Below are 9234 nucleotides of genomic sequence, written 5' to 3' on the forward strand. Positions count from 1 at the left end.
ATCATCTGTAAAAAGATGATCATTAAGGGTGCAGCTGCGTGGTTCAGTGGATTGAGAGCTAGGCATAGAGACAGGAGGTCCTGGGTTCAAAGCTGGTCTCAGACACCTTCCTAGCAGTAAGTCTCTTCACCCCCATTGCCTAGCCCTTACCACTCTTCTGCCTTGGAACCAATACACAGTATTGATTCTAAGATGGAAGGTAAGAATTAAAAAAAGAGAGAGAGATAATTGAAACCACGAGGGCAGATGAGAAAACCAAGGCAAGTAAGGGGACACAAAGAAAGATAAAAAACTATGATGGAGAGCTGTGTGAAGGCAGAAGGAGATGATCATTTTTAGATTAGGGAGATGAAGTAAAATTCCCAGAAATCTGTAGTATAAGTATGGTTTTGACAAATGACAATTAAAGCAGTTCAAAAGTATAACAGGCTTCCTCAGGAAGCAATGCATTCACAGTCACTTTGGTCTTTAAACAGAGTCTGGATGACCACTTGTAGGGTGTGAGCAGGACACTCCTATGTTTGTACAAGTGGAACTCACCATGGTCCTTGATGGCCTTCCAACTTGGAGATTCTATGACAATCTGAGGCACAATTGAGAAATGTTTTTACTTCCAGAGAAGAGCAGAGATCCCAGGAGTTCCCACTTCTAGTTTAAGGCAAACTAGGTGCCTCCCTCCAGGGTTCACTCCTATCAGTAGGAACATAACAACTCAGCAGTTCTCCCCCTTGCCTTGGGAAATCTGGATTGGAGAGTGGAAAATGACTTGCAAAATTGTAACACCACCAAAATTTATCTTCTATCTTCCACTTTCTGGTTTCCAGCCCTCAGTGGCAGCCACCCTACCCGCCCTGTTGCCCTCATCCTCCCACCCTTCTTCCAAACCCTGCTCTCATATGCTTCCTCCAATACATCAGTGACTCATAACATCTTAAGTGTTTTCCCTGGTGGGAAGGATGGAGGGGTGGTACCTTTTGGAGTTTAGGCTTATGGAATGAAGTTTGGAAAGTGAAATTTCAGGCTGCCATCAGAGTGGAAGAGGATAGATTGAACACCAGAGATAAAAATTTCACCAGTAGAGGTGGAAAATGAGGGAGGGGGTGGTAGAAGAGGAAGAGGGAAGAGAGAAACAGTAACATGAACAAGGCTAGAGAAGTAGAGATTTAAGAAAGGCAGCTAGGTGTTGCAGTGAACAGGATGCTGGACCCAGAGTCCAGAAGATCTGAATTCAAATCCATCTTCAGATATTTCCTAGCTATGTGACCCTGCCAGTATGTGTGAGACCCTAAACAAGTCACTCAATATCTATCTGCTTTGGTTTCCTTATCTGTCTAGGGAGAATAGTACCTAGCACCCAAGTTTGTTAAAATACTAAAATGAGATAAAACTTGTAAAGTACTACCTTAAAGGATATAAACATAAATATAGAAATTATATAAATGTTATCTATTATCATAAGGCTGGGGAGGCAACAAAATAGTGAAAGGGAGAGAGGAAAGCAAATTCAGTTTCTGGTTTAGTCTTAAGAGGAGTAACTCTTCCCCTTACTCATAACCTCAAAAGCCTGCCACAATCTTCTCTCCAACTTGGCCCTTGACAGCTGCTCTACTGGAACCTGAATGAGGGCCCTTGAGAAAAAGGAACTGCAGGAGTCTCTGAAATCTTTCAAGGAGTAAGTCACAATTCACATCAAAAAAATCGTATGTTGGGGTGAAGGAAGAAAGAGGCTGAACAACTAGGGCAGCGGAGAAGAGATCATAGGAAGAGGGACATTATTAGCCTTGAAGGAAATGGTGGGGGGCTTAAGTGAATGAAGATGAAATTATTGTCGAATTTCACTAATATGATTTCAGTGAAAGCCAAGCAAAATTATTCTTGAATTGCCTGCTGCCTTTAGGCAAACTCATCCTGTACACCAAATAAGCATCTCAAATCCAGCATGTCTTCATGGAATTGAATGACCACTTGATGGTAATGTTATCATGGGTATCTCTTTTAGGAGATGAGTTGGATTAAATAGTTGTAGTCCCTTTTAATTCTAAAAATGAAATAATTTTGTGATTTGGAAATTCCTTACAGTTACTCCAAATTCAACACCTTGACACATCTATTGGGATCAGGTAGAGTCCAAACAATTCTTTCACTGATCCAATGTTTGGTTGCTTTCAAGAGATGACCAGTGACCAACAAACTCCACCAATTCAATTTAATCCAAAAATATTGATTTAGTAACTACTATGTGTAGTCCATTACATTAGAATAGAGGTTCAAATTTTGGGCAAGCCCTAATTGATCTATGTGAATGTCCAAAGAAATGTCATAGGATCTTCCAACTTATAAGGACCTTCCAATTTGGATCTAGGATGATAACTAACCCATCTTGTAGCTACTGAAAATTCATGTGGGAGTTGGTGCTGTTGGTGAGACAAAATGTGGGCTAAGAACGTTTAGAGTCAGGGTTCTTAATATTTTTTTGTGTCATGTATGCCTTCTCAGAATATGTTCAAGGGCATAAAAAATAAACTTCACAAAATATTGAAATTAAGATGTAATTTTTTCTATCCAAATTCACGGACAACTTGGGGGCCCAGGAGCATCCCTTTGGTTAACCTAGTTGGCCAGAGATTTGATTTGGCCTTAACCCAGAAACAGGTTTCACCTTAGCCAGTATATAGCCAGTGACTGGTAGGGGGAGGGGGAGCAGGGCTGGGTGAAGCTAGGTGGTACAGTGGGTAAAGTGCCAGCCCCAGAGTCAGGAAGACTCATCTTCCCGAGTCCATATCTGACTTTAGACATTAGCTGTATGACCTTGGGCAAACCACTTAACCCTATTTGCCTCAATCCCTTTATCTGCAAAATGAATTAGAGAAGGAAATGGCAAACAACTCCAATATCTTTGCCAAAAAAACCTCAAATGGGATCATGAAGAGTTGGAGACGCCTGAACATCTATCAAGATAGCAACAAAATAAAGATGTTGAGAATCTCAGAGAGTCTCCAACTGCCCTAAACTTTGCCATGTGTGGATGGCACATGTGACCATAAAGCATATTGTTTTTAAAATCAGGTGTTCTTAATTAAATTTATTTATTAATATTAATAATAAATTAAATTTTCCCATATTTAATTGGAAGAATATTAAAACAATTAAAAAAGCAAAACAAAACAAATGTCATTTTTATCAGCCTTTGCAGGCTGACAAAGCCTATAGAATGTGTTTAAAGGTATAATATTTTTGAGAAATTATACTAAAATATAGTTATAAAATATGTATTTAAAAATGACAACACAGGTTCATGGATCCTGGGTTAAGAATTCCTGCTTTAGAGATCAATCTTGGAGAAAGGCATTCTCTGAGAGACAGATTTCCTGCATGCCTCTCACCAATTATGTCATGCTGAAGGTGTGCTTAGGAGTTTCTCATAGGACTTAAGAGAAAGGAGGAGCAGGTAGATCCTAGATGTGATGCTGAGACCTGGGCTCAAATTCTGGCTCTGCAAGATGATTTCAGAAAAACCTGGACTTATATGAATGGATGCAAAGTGAAATGAAGAGAAACAGGACAACACTGTACACAGTAACAGCAATATTGTATGGTCATCAAGTGTAAGACTTTGCTATTCTCAGCAAAACAATGATCTAAGAGTATTTCAAGGGACTTATGAAAAATACTTCCAGATCCAGAGACAGAAATGGATCTGGATGGAATCTGAATGTAGATTGAAACACACACACACTTACACACTTAAAAAAAACAACTTTTCTTTGGGGGGGGGGTTGCTGTGTTTTCTTTTGCAACATGGCTAATATGGAAATGTTTTGCATGACTATACATATGTAATCTATATAAAATTGTTTTGCCTTCTTGAGGAAGTGGGGTGAGAGGGAGAGAATTTGGAACTCAATTCAAAGTTCTAAATTTGAAATTCTAAAAAATTAAAAAATTTCACATATAATTGGAGAAATATTAAAACATAAAAAAAAGCAAAACAAAACAAATTCTGGCTCTGACACTGACTAGCTTCATGACCATGGGCAAATAATTTAATATCTCTGAGCATCTGCTTCTTCATCTCTAAAATGGGAAGAATCTCAGATAATCTACCTCAAAGGATTATCAATCAGAAAGTGCTTTGTAAAACTTTAAGGGTTACAGACATGTGAATTGTTATTATATTATTATTTCAGCAAATTTATAATGAAGCTCAACTGAGAGAAGAATGGAAAGTCGAAACCTGGAGGTCTTGGTGGACCTTAGGCTACAGCAACTCACTAGTCAGGGAGAGGCAAAGATGTCAGAATCTGTCGAAAAAGTAGTTTCAATGTTGAAACTGTACAGGAGGTGGTTAGATTTCAGCCTTTTGTAGGGAACAGGGAATTTATGTGTCCTGTGTTGCCATAAAGTATGTTTAATTTCATTCCTGTGGGAAAACTGATTCACTGATTAGATTTTGATTTGTTCAAGATCATTGTCAGTGATAGATCCTGGTCTGAGCTGAATGCACTTTTATCCCTGTCTTTTTCCTCAGTATCCCCTCTGGATGCCATAGCAACTATGACAATCCACATGCCAAAGGGTCACTTTTTTCTTGGGGTGACTCTCCAAAGTTTTTTCCTTTGACCACCTCCAGGGATTATATTTACCAGGCTACCTGCCTTCTACTGCTTTGATCTAATCAAAATGTGGGCATTTTATCTTTAGTGGTCCAGGTCAGTTGGTTCCTGAAGATCCTAATTTGAAAGCTCGATTACTCTTGGGAGTCCTGTTCCAAATTTTTGCCAAAAAAATTTTAAAATTTATTATTTATTTAAAACCCTTACCTTCCATCTTGGAGTCAATACTGTGTCTTGGCTCCAAGGCAGAAGAATGGTAAGGGCTAGGCAATGGGGGTCAAGTGACTTGCCCAGGGTCACACAGCTGGGAAGTGTCTGAGACCAGATTTGAACCTAGGATCTCCCTGTCTCTAAATCCACTGAGCTACCCAGCTGCCCCTAATTTTTTTAAAATTGCAACTAAAGAGTATTTTATAAAGGGCTTTCCCACCAAACCTTCAGGTTCATCGTGTACTGTCCTAAATACTGAGGCTTGCTAATTTTCTGTCTGACCAGGTCAGTTGCATATTTCTCTAGGAGGGTTATATAGTACTAAAGACTAACAGAAGCTTTATCCTTTATTCCTTTGGGAGGGCCTCAAAATAGAATGAGGCAGTTGACCTACTTCAGAGAAAAACTCATGTTGGGGAATTCAGATTTTTCAGGAGACAGATGTGGGAATTCTCCTTTGAAAGCATCCCAACATAACAGAATCATATTCATGCCTTCCAAGTATGTTCCTTTAGACAGTCCTAGTGAAAAAAATTCTGAAAGATTCACATGTATCACCTTCCCATATATGAACAGTTTAATCTTGACTAGTCCTTTGTCAATCATATTTACTTTTTTATGCTTGAGTTCTGTGTTTGAATGTCAAAATTTCTATTCAGCTTTTGTTTTTCATCAAGGATATTTGAAATGTTCTATTTCATTAAATGCCCACCCCTCCTTCCATATTGTACTCACTTTTTTGCTGGGCAGATTATTCTTGGTTGTAATCCTAGCACCTTTGCCCTCTGGAATATCATCTTCCAAGACCTCTGCTCCTTTATGTTGGTAGTTGCTAAATCTTGTATGACTGTGGCTCCATGGCATTTGGGAGTTCTAGATTTTGACTATAATATTCCTGGGAGTTTTCATTTGAGATTTCTTTTAGGAGTTGAAGGGTAGATTCTTTCCATTTCTACTTTTGTCCTCTGGTTCAGATATCTCTGTAGTTTTTTCTTAATGATTTTTTGAAATATGTCTAGGGGTAGCAAGGTGGCTTAATGGATAGAACACCACGCCTGGGGTTGGGAGGACCTGGGTTCAAATCTGACCATAGAGACTTCCTAGCTGTGACTCTGGGTGACTTAACTAAGTAAAAAAAAATAAAGGTTACATATATTATATGTAATACACATATAATGTCTGAGCTTTTCTGTTCATGGCTTTCAGGTAGTTTAATGATTCTCAAATCTCCTTCTATGATCTATTTTCCTGAGATTTTTGCATTTTCTTCTATATCTTTAGTCTTTGACTATATACTTCATTGTTCCTTGATTTCTAATGGAGTCATTAGTTCCAGTTGGCAAATTCTAATTTTAAAGAATTGTTTTCTTCAATGAGATTTTGCGCCTCTTTTACTATTTGGCCAATTCTGATTTTATTTTTTTCCAGTATTTTTTTGCACCTCTTTTACCAAGCTATTCTTTTTTTTTTTTTTTAAATAAATTCGAGTATCTTTTCCCCCTGTTGTTTCCTGTACTTGTGCTTTGCACTTCCCTGTCACCACAGTAGTCTTTTTTGGTTAGGTTTTTTGCTTGCCTCATGTTTCCTGACTTCTTGATTTTGGACTTATGTTAGTGTTGGGCTCTACTCACTGTGTGTGTGTAATGTTTGGCTTCGGCTTCTTTTAGGTTCTTTTGCTGATTATCTAGCTGTTTGGGGCCCAATAAGTTTTAAGTGCTTCCAAAGTAATATGATTGTGAGGTGTCTGTTCACTACCCTCCTGGACTACAAATTCCTGACCTGGTTTAGGTTGTGTCTTGTGATTGGGTTTCTGTAGACTGTTGCTAGAATCAGTTATATCCCACTGGGAAGTTCTGTAGGTTCAGAGTGACTGAACTGAAGGATTTTGGTTTCCTTTTCTAATATAGTGCACTGTAGGCTTCTGTGTAGGGCTAAAGATAAGAACCAAGTTCCCACTGTTTCTGAGCTCAGTCATACTACTGTTCTGGAATTTGTTCTTATACCTCTAAGACCTCTGCTCCCTTGCCTTGCCACTTCAAACACCCCTCTGCTTTGGAACTGGGTGATATACTTGCCAGATGGTACTTGTTCTTGATCCCAGTGCTAGTATGTAGGTCCCCTGAGACCTCTTTCTACCATGTATTCAGTCTCTTTACCATCCTTGGGCACTCAGTTGCTCCCTGCTACTGCTGTCATCTCCATAACACACCACCAATTCTGCCTGTAATGGCACCACTTCCACTTACCACTGGCCAACCCCTATCCCAGCTTCTCTCCTATTTTCCTAAGCTGCCTTGAGATGGAAAAATGACTCTTTCTTGGCCTTCCTGATCAAAATACTGTCTTTTAATTGGTTTCAGTCTCACTTCTTCCTTTCCAAACTATCCTCTACTTTGCTCCAAAGTGAGTTTCCTAAAGCACAGGTCTGATCAGGTCACATCCTTCCCCTTTAGTGGTTTCCTATTGCCACCTGGAACAAATATATGCTCTGCTTGACATTTAAATCTTTTCATGACCACTATGTATTCTACAATCTGGCTACATTAGCCTTTTTTCCTCCAATACACATACATTACTGCATCTCTCCATCTCGTTGTCTTTGTATTTGCTGCCCCTTCCCCCTGCAGACCTTTTAATTTCCCTGGTTTCCTTCAAGATTCAGTCCAAAAGCTTCTGTAAGAGGCTTTCCTTCCCCTCAGAAATTATCTTCCATCTATTGCATATATATTTGTATGCACCTAGTTGTTCATATTGCTACTCCCATTAGGAGATCCTTTGTAGCAAAAACTGTTTTGCCCTTTTTTGCATCCCTCGCAATTAGTAATGCATGGTTAATATTTAATAAACGCTTATGGTCACATGGGTCAAATCTTGACAGGACCAAAATTTGAATTTGGGTAATCTGACCCCAAATATATTGCTCTGAGCACTAAACTACCCATTATAGCCTATACCAACATGTAGATGAAATTCCCAATTAGTATATGGGAGGGACAGTGGGGAAATCCGGTTAACTAATGACAAATGGGAACTTAGCAACTGTAGCTCAGGTGCACTAGGCAGGCTTGTCTCTCCTCCCATTTCCCATCCCACTCCTGACTCTTCACCTTGTGTGCTCTTCTCCATCATTTCTCCACCCCACCCCACCCAAATTCCCAGTGCCAGATGAAATGATATGGTGTCATGGATCAAAGATCACACTACCTCTTACAATTGTTTTTTTTAGAATAAGCAGCATAGGGTATTTTCTCAAGCCTTTGAGTTTTGGAGGTCCCCCAGCCCTGATTTATAAGCCCCAACTTTGAGATCCCATTGTCTAAGGGCCTCTGGATCTAAATAGAAACAAACTGAACCAAATGATGTATCTTTTCTTCATTCCATGATACTAGTCATGGTTTTGAGAAAAAGATATTGGTTGGTATAGATTCAACTGTGCCCAAGAATAAAGTAATATTGTCCTCTAATGGTGAGCCAAGGTGATAACAGCAGTCTAGTAAAAAGTTTTGGTGGTGTTGGATCCCTTTCACCCTCTTCTCCTTTCACTTATCAGGAAAATATGCTGAACCAGGGAACCTCAAGAATATCATTGAAGTCTGCAACAAGTGTTTTAGAGTCCAAGCATCTATCTAATTATAGGTAAGTCATGTTGTTTTTTCTGTTTCCTGTTTAACATTTGTACATCTGGGATAATGATGCCACAAAACTGGAGAAGAAGCTCATACATAGCATATTAGACCTAGAAGGGGGGCTTACTTAAGATGATATAGTTTGGGGCAGTTGGGTAGCACAATGGACTGAAAGCCAAGACTGGAGTTAGGCTTTACATCTGGCCTCAGACACTTCCTAACTGTTAGACCCTGAGCAAGTCATTTATTCCCTATTGCCTAGCCCATACCACTTTTCTGTCTAGAATGGATACTTAGAATCTGTTCTAGGACAGCAGGTAAGGATTAAAAAAATGATTTAGTTCAACTTTTCAACTTTCAAGAGAAGAAAACTGAGGTTTATCTAAGGGACCAAAGGAAGTTTAGTGGCAAAGCTGGAACCAGATCCTCTCCCTCCTATAGTCAGAAAGAATGTTCTTTCTACTACACCACACTCACTTTAAGAATCTCAGAGAACAAGTAAAATTTACTTATTCTCAGTGTGTAGAATGACAAAGGTCTTTTATATAGATGAAATATATACACACATGTATGTATTATATATAATAATATATACATACAGAACATGCAAATCAAGTAGGTATTTACAAAGTAATATGACTCCACAAATTGGTCATGATGTCCACTCTCAATTTCATACTACTATCTCCTATGCAAACTGATTAAAGACTCAACATCCAACAGTTGAAAAATTTAAGAATCACGTTTGATTCCAACTTGACCTTCTAGATCATGAAAGGGGAATG

This window comes from Monodelphis domestica, chromosome 2 (genome assembly GCF_027887165.1).
Source record: "Monodelphis domestica isolate mMonDom1 chromosome 2, mMonDom1.pri, whole genome shotgun sequence".
Classification (NCBI taxonomy): Eukaryota; Metazoa; Chordata; class Mammalia; order Didelphimorphia; family Didelphidae; genus Monodelphis; species Monodelphis domestica.